Source organism: Prorops nasuta, unplaced genomic scaffold (genome assembly GCF_024137725.1).
Source record: "Prorops nasuta isolate Cenicafe-Biocafe unplaced genomic scaffold, Cenicafe_Pnas_1.2 PNAS00095, whole genome shotgun sequence".
Classification (NCBI taxonomy): Eukaryota; Metazoa; Arthropoda; class Insecta; order Hymenoptera; family Bethylidae; genus Prorops; species Prorops nasuta.
Window position 1 is genome coordinate 129,747 of NW_027116892.1, and position 13,841 is coordinate 143,587.

The window sequence follows — 13,841 nt, forward strand, 5'->3', positions numbered from 1 at the left end:
GATGCATGCATGTCTCGCTCCCTATGTACTCTCGCGGCACACAGCAACTATATACATGTATATATATTGTATAGGAAAATAAAAAGGACAGAATTCTTCAACACCCGAAATAACACTTTGCTCGATCCTCATCCTATTGGAATCCATGCAAATACTACACCCACGCGACTGCACGTTGAATTTCTTTCTTTCTTCGGCATATAACGAAATGAACGATTCGCAATATATTCAGAGTACACTTTAATTGTTGCCTGATGTAATCACGGACACTGGTGATTTTCTTCATTATATTTAGATTCAGCCGCGTTACATTATATGTATAATATATTTATATATACATTGGGTTTGGCCCCCTGGAAAGAATTTTCATCGAGTACTCGCGCGAAGAAAAAAGAGGAACCTCATTTGTAAACGTCTGTGTATGTGGTAAAAATATAATTATGGTACCTACATGTGCAAATGTCGTCGGTCCTTTTCAAAAGATTTTTCGGTCAATTATTATTCATATACATTGAAAGATATCGCGCGTATATATCTCTACTTAATTCTTATGCTAATTGAGTATGATGAAAAAAATGAAGTAATATGAAGGAAACGGATGTAAATTACGTATCGTAAACGCGCCACGAGTCAATGACACTCGATGATTTAATAATATAGATTTTTTTATGATTGTCATCAATCCCTGCGCATACGTATTACGTCAAACTATAGCTGAGCGGGCCACGAGAGAGCGTTGTTTTTTTTTCTTTCATCTTTTTTCTCTTTCTCATAAAGTAGGAAATGAATCTATTAAATCATAAGGAAGTATCGGTTGTGAAAATTAATCAAGCACCACATGCGAAACTATTCGTACGGTACATCTGGATTTTGACCTTTGCGATAACCCGTTAAGGAACGTCGAAGCTAGGCCGAGGGAGAGAGAGAGAGAGAGAGAGTCCAGTTTCGGAGCTGAATTGTATTAATTAGTGATCGACTAGTCTCGCCTAGGGCATTATTTTATGGCCTCTCATTAAACTGAGGGAAACTCTGTGTTGAAAAATCTTTTACTTGAAAAACGTCACAGCATATGAAAATCGATCATAACGATAATAACATTGCAAAATGTATACAAAGTACAAATTTTCCTAATGATATATATGTATATAATTCTAGTTTATACACGTCCAACAGCATCGATTTAATAATATAATAATTTATCTTGCTTTTCAATGTCTTTCTTTTCTATAATTTTATACAGATTTTATTTTGCAGCAAATATACATGTACTTTATATATGTATATATATATATATATATTAGAGCCAGAGCTATAGAGAGTAGTGCTCGTAATGATCGATTGTGTGTAGTTTTATTGGTGTCGGTGGTATATAGAGAGGTGTGAATAAAAAGAACCTGAACTGTGTGTATGCGTGCCGTGGTATTACGTATACAAGTATCCAAGATGACGCGTAAAAATTTGAATTGGCCAGGAAAGTTCAAGGGAAACGACGATCGAGGTGCGCCACGGAAAAGTCAATCAAGTAGCTAGCGAGTAAATTGTTTTGATTTTTAAATTCTTGCAAGATATATATGCTTCCAATAGGTTTTGGAGCGATGATGTAGTTTGCTCGTGGTGCGCGCCTCCGCACACATCAGCTCAATTAATATCCATTGAAATCATTCTTATATGCATGACGATCGGCGTGTAACGATCTCCATATTTATATATACATATTTAAAACTGGATCACATCTGCAGCGAGATTCTTCATTTTCATGTTAATTGTAGATAGAAGAGAAAAGAAAAATATAGAATATATAGAAATTTAGAGCCGGATTGCCTCTTATTGCACGATCCTCGTTCTCTAGAGGCGGTCTTGTTGTTTTATACTATATATATATACACACAAAAAAAGCCAGGTCGCGACTCTTCGATTTCCAGACCAAAGAAAATTTACACGATTCGCGCATGGATATTCGCAATTTTTATCGTGAGAGAGCTGGAATTTCGTCAGAGTACGCGCGTACGGAATGAAAAAGATTTGGTTGCCCCATGCAACTCTTAAGAAGTAAGGCACCATACCTATACTAGCTATTATAATGAGTGAATCCTGCCGCGTTATCCCAAATACATACATTAAGGAGTATGTACGTATATACACAGCAGGACGAAAGAGGGACGCCTGCGTATACCTATACGTATTGAAATAACCAAATTTTTCGTAAATCAAAGTTCAAGGCTATACATGTCTACTGCAGTCATCGCGATGATTTTTTGCTTGACGTATAAGAAATAACCGATCAGTGTGCAGAGCCGGGGCAATAAGTTATTCTTATATTATTGAGAGTTCAAAGTATACACACTGAATAATGAGTGTTTTTATTTTTTTCTCCTTATCAAACCATTAGAATCAATACAATTTAGCGTTGAATATCGGTATGAGAAAAACTCGAATCGCGTATAGAATCTAAAGTGAGCTAGCGCATTCTAAGAGAGAATGTTTTTTTGTTTGTAAAATAAAAGGAACAATTTGCATCGGGTACTATAGGTGCATGAATAACAATTGTTCCCCTGACCTGTGCAACTATATTGTGCAGCTTCCACGGAAGGAAGCTGCAAAAAATTCACTCTCATAGAAACTCCTGACCCCTTAAAATATATATATATGTATATATACATATGCCTGTGTACGCACTTTTAAAAATAACAATTATCAGAACGAGGATAGCGTTTTCATTCTCTGCATGCAGTTGTGTCTCGTCATCAGACTAGATTTTTTAAGAAACTATTTTTTTGAAGAAGTGTGGAACGTTTTCGAATATGAAAAGGAAAATTTCGTACTAATAACATAATTCATATAAAAAATATATGATTTTTATTGTAGGCGCTCGCGTATGCAGATCGAGTCAGTAGGAAAACGTACGTTTATGCGAATGAATGTGTATATTTGATTCTGAAAATCTCTTTCTCGCGAGGAGCGCATTGAAAGCTGCATAAATGCTGCATATATCGCTATATAATAGCACTCTTAAAAATAAATTCAACAAAATAATTTCTGTCTCTTACGCAAATGCACTTTAATTCTAATTGATTCGTTCCACGCATCTGTTTCCTTATATCATGATTCGCCCCATTGATTAAGATGGTATATCTTTTTTTGCAAGATTCCGTCGACGCGTATATACCTTTGTTGCTTATGCAATGCTTTATATCAATTGCAATATAATTAATTTCCATTGTAAATTAATTGACAGAATTTGTTAATTAACATTGTTTAAACGAAGCTATAGAGCAGCGTCCATCGATTCGTCGTAAAATCTCTCTGATTGTACCGAACGGATCGAAATTTTCCATCCCTGTGATTGCAGCATGTAAATAAAACACTTCAGCCATGTACTGTCAATATATGCTAAGCTAAATTGTGTAATTGTAATAAATCGTTTATTTCATTGGGAAAATAATTTTTCAGACAAGTCGTTTTGTTGAAAGAAATAAAAAGTTGTGGACAAAAAGACTAAGGAAGAAATAGCAAAACCTTTTCCTCTCTCTGTTTACTATATAGAAATTACAAGGCAGCTTTAAATCACAACTCTAAAGAGCTGTCCCCCATATTGTCAGCTTCTATAAATAAAAGTCCTTTAAGGACAAGTAATTTTTAGTTATTCTATATAATCATTCATAATACAGCGTACGTAATTTACAAGGTGCATGCACACGCGCGTGCTCATCAGTTGACTCTCACGCCAAATCGATCGATGAATATACAGGGGGGGGAGCTGAAACATATAGGATTGTATATGAAATTTTCTACTTATTGGCATAAATTAACTCTCTACATTTGATAAATGTACACACATTCGCTTTTTAATCAAATCTTTCATACCCGCAGGTGTTTACTTGGCAAAGAATCGCTCAGGCTCTCGATTATGGTTGCTTATTTTAAAGATGCTCGCAACAATTAAAGTTTTTTGCTTGTCGTAGCAAGGATCAATGTGCTTTAAGAATATATATTATGAATTGCGGAATCGCAGGGGACAATTGTTTTTCTCTCTCCCTCTCTCTCTCTGTAACAAACGGTTGAGGGTCGAGAGCAGCATTGACGTTGGAGGAACGAAGCATTTCTAGAATACCAAAGAAACTAGTGAATTATGAATGATGCACAAATGCACGAAAAAACAAGTGTATACTTGCATGCGTAAAGTCTTACACGATTTTAGTCTCTGCGAGAAGCATTACTCTATACACGTGCCGCAGTAATAATGTCGAAAATTTGTGATAACAGTGGGGAAAAATCAATTTTGAACGCCGCGATAAATATGGATGTTGAGACGTATCGAGGTTTTAATAGTTATGTGTCAGTGAAATGAAATTATTATGCCAATTTGTGGAAAAAGATGAGAGGGATAATTTTTAACCAGATTAGAATCAGCGTTGCCAGCTCCGCCATTGTTGATTATACTACACTGAGAAAAATGTTTTCATCCAATTAACAGTTATTCGTGATATCAATAACTAAATTTATTGATATTATGAATAAATTAACAATCAATTCATTTTTCGTAATATTAATAAAATTAATTTAATAATATCACGAATAACTGTTAATTGGATGAAAATAAATGGGAACTTTTTCTCAGTGTACGGTGTACAGTGATGTCATTGATTCCAGAATGAAGCTTTTAGCAACAAAAATAAAGTTAACCGTTAGCCAGCAGCATTATTGAAAACTTGAAGGGAAGAGGTATATATCCCTTCCCTTCAAATTTTCTATACTGCTGCTGGTATTTTTGTTGCTAAAAGCTTGATTCTGGCATCACTGTACACCGTAGTATAATCAAAATGGCGGAGTTGGCAACGCTGATTAGAATACATTCGGTTCGTGCCATAAAGAAATTTCGAATAGGCTTTTCGGATAAATATCCGCTCGATATAGTTTTATTCACACATTTAAGATACTGAAGAGTATATATAGTAGAAAATTTAAAAAAAAAAAAAAAAAAGAAGAAGAAATCCATTAATTGTGGCATATAGAAATTTCACATTAAAGCCTTAATTATTCCAAAATCCGTGCTCACGCTCAATTTATAATAATATAATAAACGAATATATCGATCGGATTAAAAGACACATGCTGTGCAGTAAAGTTCGCACGAATGATCGACTCGTGCAATAATTTGGCCCTTGGAATCGATCGCAAAATGCGTCGTTCGCTCTCCAAGCTGATGGAAATTTACCACAAAATAATTCAAACTATATATATATATATATATACCTATACATATGCGCCATACGAAACCTTAACGGCTCTATAATGTATGCTAATTATATCCAAGATCTCAGATTGAATTCGGCACTACGAAACCCTACACGAGTTCAATTTCTAACGGAACCAATTAAAATTCACGAGATGAGATTTGCAATTTTTCCAAGTCTCGATCAAAAATCGACGTTATCCTGCTTTGATCATATAAGAGCCTCCGCATATTATCCGATGAGTTTAACGGAACGATTGAAGAAGTTAACAGTACGGTGTATAATCCCCTAAGAAAATTTAACAAGATTGGAGAAAATTCTGGAAACCTTTCACCAAAGAGACTATACTGCACATATATATGTAGCGCGAGTCGCATAAATTTCAGATTAAATAATGATGACAAATATTCCATTGTATCCGATGTTTTACATGGGGCTGTATAGCGCAATATCGGTTGTGATATTAAAGGTTGCTTTTGCGTCGGCAAAAAGCTCTCTTTTTTCTCCCTCTCAGTCACGCATGGGGCAAGGGTCGTATGTACGTGCGTCAGGACGTTTCGAGTCTGGTTTGGTTGATCGAGAGGATACGAAAAAGGATGCGGGGAAGAGGAAGAGGAATACGGAGGCTAAGGCTGAGGCTAAGGCTAAGGCGAAGGCAAAGACGAAGACGAAGTCGAAGAAAAAAGAAGTTGTGTGTGTGCGTGCGTGCGAGCGTGCGTGCGTGCGTGTTGTTGCTCCTTAGACACTACACGGTGTGTTGTATATAGCCGGGTGGATTGGTAGGGGGAAGGGGATGTGGGGGGATCGAGTAGAGGCGGTTCAGGCCTTTTCACCTACACAGTGTTAGGGAAAGTGTGCACGCACAGGCTGTCCACAGGTGGGAGGGATGCGTCGGTACCAATATGGCTGCTCGGTTAAAAGCAATGGACCGGCCTAACGCCTGTCAGTCCGCGAGTTGGCACGACGGCAGCACGTTCGAGCGCGCGCGCCCGCCCCACATATATATTCTCTCTTTTTTTTTTCTCCTTCCCCGTATTTTTTTTCCCATCCACGCACCTTTCTACTCTCCTCTATACTTTGCTCGATCCTCTTAGTCCCCTATTGAGAATATCTCTCGCGTGTCTCGCCGAATAATAAGTATATCCTTGTGGGAAAAGTCATCGAGAGGCAGGATCGAGATCTCGCGACGAAATCTCGAATCCCCGAGTTGAAAATTGCCGATTCAACGCGCGCGTGCTCCGCTCTACTCCGCTTCCTCGAAACTCGTTGTTTTTATCTTGCCGAACTTCCATTCGGGATCTACCACGATCTTCAGGGTTGTTTGTGACTTTTATAGTGCTCCAATTCTCCACTCGACGCTCTTCTCTTCTTCTTCTTCTCCCTCTTCTTCTTCTTCTTCTTCTGCTTCTTCTCCTCCTCTCGGTAGGTACTTATTTTTTCTCTCTCAATTATCATTGCTATTAATTGGCAGAATAGAATTTCTCTGCCACGTATACGAGAGACTACGCGTCGTAAATTGTGATCATCGCGTACACGCGCTTGCATGGTTACGTTCGTTGGAGTTTCAAGTATATTTGGATCGCTGCGGTAAAAGGAACGGTGCAGTGCATGGGTTTGGATTTTTCCTACATATATGTACTATATATAATATGTATACAATAGAAAATTGGATGAGGCAACGCGATCGATGATGCGACATCAGCCAATTGATTACAGCAGTGAACTTGGTGGGGAATGGATGGATGGAGGACCGTCTGGCCAATGATTTCCTTTTCTCCTTTTCCTTTCAGTGAATCACCGCGAGCACGCGAGCCGCTAATTTAATTTCGATTCACGTTCCACGCGTTCGCTACAGCCTGTGGGAGTGTTTAATGGACGTATTTATAGTCGTTAGGCCATCCTTATAATCCAAAGGAAGCCTTGAGAGTCATCGTCATCGCCGTCGTGGTCGTCGTCGTCGTCGTCGTCGTCGTCGTGGTAGTCGTGGTCGTTTCTCAATGCGTTTCGCGCGCGCGTCATGTGGCGTAGTTTTTGCCTATATATAAGCTACGTGTATGCCGTACATATATATAGCTCCCCTCAAACTTTGTCTCTCAAATATTCTTCGCTCCGCTGCCATTTCTTAATTTCCAGCAATTTTTTCCCCAATTCTATATGCAGGATTGCACACGCGGTAACATGCACCATTTCATTCTCGCCAATCCTTGAACGAACGATCCGTAAAAACGATAACGCTTTTAGAGACTCTCGCGAACAATCGGTCAAAGCCATTAACACGATTCTTGAAAGTAAAAGTCGTTTGAGCGTCGCGTCGATCGCGAGAGACTCGCAAACAGAATTACGAGAGGAATTTTCGTGAATGTCGGTCATAGCTGCTGGCGGAGATTTCAAACGGGACAGGGTATATTAACGATTCTCGAAAGTAAAAGTCCATTCGGTTGATACAATTAGTCGATAATAGCTTCTCGCGCGCGTCTTATTCGCCCGACAAAAAGGGCAAAAGAAAACAGAGCCAGAGCAGCGCAGCAGCTTTGAGGAATTTTGCTGATCCAATTAATAAATGCACTTTGCTCGTATGCGCACATGTGCGCGACTATATATATATATATATATATATATAGTTTCTTTTTATAATACAGGGTATAGACACATCGATATGCTACTCGAGAGTGAAAACTAATTGTTGCGAGATGATCAAGAAATTGTCAACAATTACAGGGAGTGAATAATTTCGTGCAATGTTATAATCTTTGGAAAGGGAGCCGTGGGGAGGGGAAGTTGTGCTTGTCACGACTGTGACACAAGTTTCAAAATAACCGAGAAACGATTCTCGAAAGCAAAAGTCGCGCGATTGGGCCAATAATCCTCCGCCGGCATTATTACTCGCGCAGAAAGGAAGTCTTGTGTATACCTATATAACAGAGCTGAGAGAAAATTCGATCGAACGAATGACTATGACACTGAGCACACGGTAAAAACCTTATTTCCAATTAGTACATGGATCAATGGAGAAATTAACATTATAATTGAGAGACTCGAAGAAAAATTAATTCTATCAACAGCCACTCGCGACGATCTATCATTATCCTTTGCATAAGAAATCGGCTCTGAAGAATTTGATTGAAGGAATAAATGTTGCTCATTATAAACTGCACGGTAAACCTTATAGAAACAAACAATTACACCAACGAATCTCGAAATGAAAATTCCATGGCAGGTTGAAAAAGATTATATGGTGAGAGAAATCTAGCTCTCTCTCTCTCTCTCTCTCTCTCTCCGATTACACGTATATAGCAAAGAGAATCATCAATCAGCTGATATATAGGAATTTGTCAAATGGATGGAATATATATATATATATATAAGAGGGGGGCTTGTCGCGGTGTCTCATAATTGACGCGGAGCTTTCAAACGGGACGGTCGATTGGTTCGATCGTTTGGTATTTTGTCTTTTCTACAGTCTCTTAGCCTAGCTTTTTCTTCGGTAACAATCGGATTGCGCAAATAACCATCAATGAGCCAACAACTGGCTATCGTAGCGTAAAACGCACGGGAGACGCAATCGTAAACTGTCCTCTATCTGTGCAGTGTGCATGTATTCGAGTCTCTCTCAGTCTCTCTGGTTCTCTATTTGTATATGCATATATAAACCCCTAAACAACTTATCGTCTCAATACCGCGTGAGCTTAAACAACTCGCGAAAGGCCACAAATCAATTTTCCTCCTTAAATTTCCTCACGCTAATATTTATATACAACAATGGTATTCAATTTCCACATTTCAAAAGTGTTCGACACTTTTCTCATCCTATAGACGTAGACTATCATTTGCCTAGAAATATAATCGGCAACTTTATTCCAACAAGCATCTCTATATAGGTATCGTCCCCATCACCCATCGCTATACAATAGACTGGAATTCCTCGTAAAACTACACTGCACAACAACAAGTCGGTGATTCAAATTTACTCGATGAATCTTTATGATTTTTTTCCAACGTGAAAACTAACGAGGAGGGCGAGAGAGCGCGAGAGAGACTCCTGTGATTCGAGCATTATATTTTTATATATATATATATATATATAACGAAGAGTAGAACTGGCCGAGAGAATGGAAAACAGGATGGAACGGTGAGAAACATTGAAAGGAGCAACTTGAAATTCTATATCACAATCGATCGTTGAGAATTTTTTCCTATACTGCGATAGATGCGTTCGCGCGCTCTCCTATGTCTGCATGGCTTACATAGTATTTATTTTCTACTGTAACACGCGGCTACATCCCCCCATCCCTCTTTCCCCTCGGTACACAATCCCCAACAGGCTTGATTCTATTTACATTAACAACCTGTAATTTCTCGATAATAACGAACAAAAAGTTTCAGCACGCAAAACGACGGTGTTATTGATGTTATTGATAATGCAAAAAATTCATTCGGAAAGTACGCTAAATTGCGTCACGCTTCTCATTAGTCAGACACCTTTTTCTACTCGCTTCGCTTTTTTCTCTCTCTCTCTCTCTCTCTCTCTCTCTTCTCTATAGATCGCTCTGTCTCAGCTTATCGATAATTGCTCAATAATCCTGGGAAATATTTCAAAATTGGAATTCAATTATCGTAAAAAACGACGATCGATAGTTTTCCGTTTGTTTGTTTTTTTTATAATCCAATGCAAAGAGTGAATAATAGAGCGATATCACTAAGAGCGTAAAGTTTTTCCTGAAATAAAAACTGTATCAATCATTCTTGCAAAAATGCCAAATGGAATTAACTTTTGACACGCCTCTGATCGATATATTAGCGTGTTAATCGATTGTTATAGTAGAAGCATTTGAAATATATATGATAAACAATATTTTAACATATACATCGCATATATATACTGATGAATTACTATACCTATATATTGGTTTGATGTAAAAAGTTTCGTTTAAAGATGTGGGGAATAAATATAAATGTGTATAGGGAGCTATGCACATATGTATATACCTACAGGATCGCGCCAACTTCTCGAACGAGCAAGATATTTCACTTGTGCAGTTGTGACACGTTGAGGAAGCGGTAAAATTGAAGGTGCGTGTGCGTGTGTGGGACTGCGTGGGCAACTCGTATACGAGACGATCTGTGTTGGTGGACGACGACCCTGAAGGTCACCGATCCTTTCTACTTCGCGATTCAGCAGTCGATGGACACGATGCCCTTCGGAAAAGCTATAGAATATGCAACGGGGCTCTCTCATGTGTCTGTGTACATATATATACGCTTCCTCAAAATCCGCTCTGCTCATTTTAATCGAGATAACTCGCAAATACATTAAAATTCCTTCGACCAAATGTAAAATCGACCGACTAAAATTGCAAAAGTCTATTCTCAAACCGATCACGTATCGAAAATATACGTCAAATAAGTTCTCGAGGCTCTTTGTCCATGATGCCAATTCGCGAAATTTGCTCATTAAACAAATCTCTATACTCGCGATTCATGAAAGAAATTTGTAATTCTCTCAATGACTCGATGAGAATTTTTAGAAATATTCTTTCGCGCGTATTTTTCTTTGCTTTCAGAACACGACGATCAATTTGAATGGAGGATGATGATGGATTTATTGAATGGAGTACATGGAGCGAGTTGTGTCCTCTTTAAATTATTTACAGGATATATGGATGTGCGCGAAGCCTCTGTCTTTAGAATACGGAGACTTTGCCCATTAAACTTTTTCAAACACACTGTTGATTTTAATCGAGAAGAGTCTGTACACGTGCGTGCGCGCACTGCGCACGCATAACTTTATCTACCTCCTTAAGAATCCTCGTCCGTATCATCAGAGCCCAGCACCGCAGCTTCTATATTTGAGAGAAAGCAAATAAAAGCCTCTATCGAAATTCCACTTGACAAAGCTTCCTTCTTTTATTTACATTTTTCTACCAATAAGTATCTATCCTTTCGTTTCGCAATAATTTCCATGAAAAACCGACCATCTTCTCGTGGACGACGAATCGCCCCTAGAGCTCTCTCTCTCTCTCTCTCTCTAATGGCAATTTTCAGGAAACCTCTGCAGGATAATCCTTTGCTCGTTCATTGTCATTCTCTAACGCGTAAACACTTGGGTCAAATTAACTTTGCATAAATTTTCAACAGTCAGAATCGGATGAATATGCGCGCGGCACGCGCGTCAACATTTGCTATTAGCTGGAAAACACTCGATGCATTTATATCGATTCGTCGTCGCCGCCGCCGCCGCATTCCGTGAGACTCTTTTTCCCTTGATTAGTGGAAAAATTCACAATCGGTAATTCCCGATTGTGTCCACGATGAATCTTATGCTTTATAGAACAGAGAATGAAAATAGCTAAGAACCACGAGCATGGATTCGCAGTTATATATAATAAAGGAAAACGTAATAAAACTATAGCGAAACGATCATCTAATTAATGATGAGTGAATCAAAATTAAAAGCTACTACGTTTCGTTAAAATGATGACATTAATTTTTCAATTTTCAGCCACAGACTGCTATTACGTGAGATTCGTTCCTGTTCGGTGGTTTTATGTTGATTACCTACTTGTGTGTTTTTATGTGTGTGTCAGTGAATTTTTAACGTTTTAAAGGTCTGGCGTGATGCATTTTTATGGGGGCGAGGTGGGGAGGATTTACGGTGTGTGTGTGCACGTATCCGTGTACAAAGGCTGCGCACAATCATGTAGTCATATAGTCATGGACATAGATATAGGCACAGAGATTTCAAGACAGGAGTTTAATATGCCAGAGATTATATAAGAGGATTCTCTCCCTCCTACTTTACTCTCGAGCTGCCATTAGTGCATTACAGCAGCTCTTGGAGAGTTGCAACTTGACGCAGTTATGCACTTTCCCCGTAGGCCGTAGTGCCTCAGAAGCAGGTTGGATGCTGGTTCCGCGGACCCGGGGCGATCACAATCCACAACGCTTTTCTCCAGCCCACTCTTTTCTCTTATTGCAAATGTAGCTGTGACAAGTCCAAAATTCCACCCCCCCCCCCCCCCCACAAAAGGGTCATCACACACATATGTATATGTGTGTGCAGAGTCTGGCACCTGAGATATATGCCCCATGGGTTGAAATATAGGGGAATTCATTTCTCTCTCTCTCTCTCTCTCTATTGGTGAGATATAAATATATATTTATTGTTGTTGAGGAGACGAACAATTGTTTGACACGTTTCCTCTGGTACGGCCGTCAAGTGTCTCGTTCGGTATATATGACTCTCCTGCGAGAAAAAACTCAACTATAGCAAACTGCAGTATACAGTACAGTATACTCGTTGCGAGTCAAATTATAGATTATGAAATTCGTTGTTTTTTTATCATTTATTTTTTACCCTCCACACGAAAGAAAATCTATCCTTAATTCGCTTCTTTCAATCTCTCATGAAAAGTTGGTATCTTTAGATAAATTTGCAATTGCATGGTCTATTTTTATTAGCCCACTATCGCTACTGTAGTGTTTACCGCGTACGTGTATATATATATAAATGCGATTTTCCGGTCCCTGCCGACTTTGCACTCAGTGGCCAAGGCAGGTTTTATCAGTTTTAGTCGATGGAAAAAGTCTCGACACCATTTTCCCATTTATGCTTTCAATATGTAATCCTGCAGTGTTATTCACCAGGTCTGCACAACCTTTTAGTCGAAAAGAAAATATATATTTTCAACAATCTCTCGCACGACTCGTCTCAGTTATAATTTGCGCATGCACGTATATAAGATATACTGCAATTGAAAAAGTACTTTTGTGCTTTATACCGAGCGTCGCGCGTGGTTCACTATATGAAAGAGACCAAGCTACAAATTTAAGTCGCTCCAAACCAAGTACGATAGGCATGCGCACACGCGTTCCTTTGTCAAACGAATGCGAGCTTCGAGTGACGTTGAAACAGAATTAAAAAGAATTGTTTACCTATATACAAAATCGTGCAATGAGACTTGCATGCACACACATACATATATATATATATATATATCCAGCGAATATCCAGCTCAATTAATTTCAACCCAACCAACGATTATACACATTGTCGCGAGTTTAATTAACGCAGTTGTAATATTTGTCAATGGATATATATCTACTCCTCGATTATATTCGAGCGACTATTAATGTTGGAAAGAAAATCAATGAATTTTCAAAACATTCCTCGACTGGTTAAATTGGCAAATTTTCGCGATTATACCAAATTGGTCGTAATTGATTACACGCGGAGCGATAAAATGTTGTAATAAATGAGTCTGTATTGGTGTATATTAAGCAAACGTTACGTTAAAATTGGACGTTGGCCAAAAGTAGTATTCGAAAGTCGTTAGACAGAAACGGACGGAGGAGATTGGCTCCTGAAAATCGATGGGAAAGTGCAGAGTGATCGCGCGCGCGGTCAGAATGTGCGAAGGTCGATTTTGCCTGGAATTTTTTCACTCCTCTCCCTGGCCCCCGGCTCCCAGCCCACGAGCGTGGAAATTTCGTGAAAAGTCACGGAGCCATTATAATAGCGCGCGCGCGCGCGCGCACGCATCTCTCATTTCACGCACCTTTCCGCCCGACCCGACCCGACCCGACCCGACCCGGTCCACGTGTCAATCT

General features: G+C 39.0%; 1 protein-coding gene across 3 annotated transcripts in view; it reads left to right on the top strand.

Annotated features, from left to right (window-relative positions):
- Positions 1–6,163: 6,163 nt before the first annotated feature.
- The window catches only part of LOC136784893 (very long chain fatty acid elongase AAEL008004-like), a 32,822-nt gene continuing 25,144 nt past the window's right edge, over positions 6,164–13,841 (top strand). For all 3 annotated transcript variants that reach the window (XM_066745821.1, XM_066745820.1, XM_066745822.1), the window contains exon 1: positions 6,164–6,656. The gene's annotated coding sequence lies outside the window, so the exon portion shown is untranslated. The remainder of the gene's footprint in view (positions 6,657–13,841) is intronic.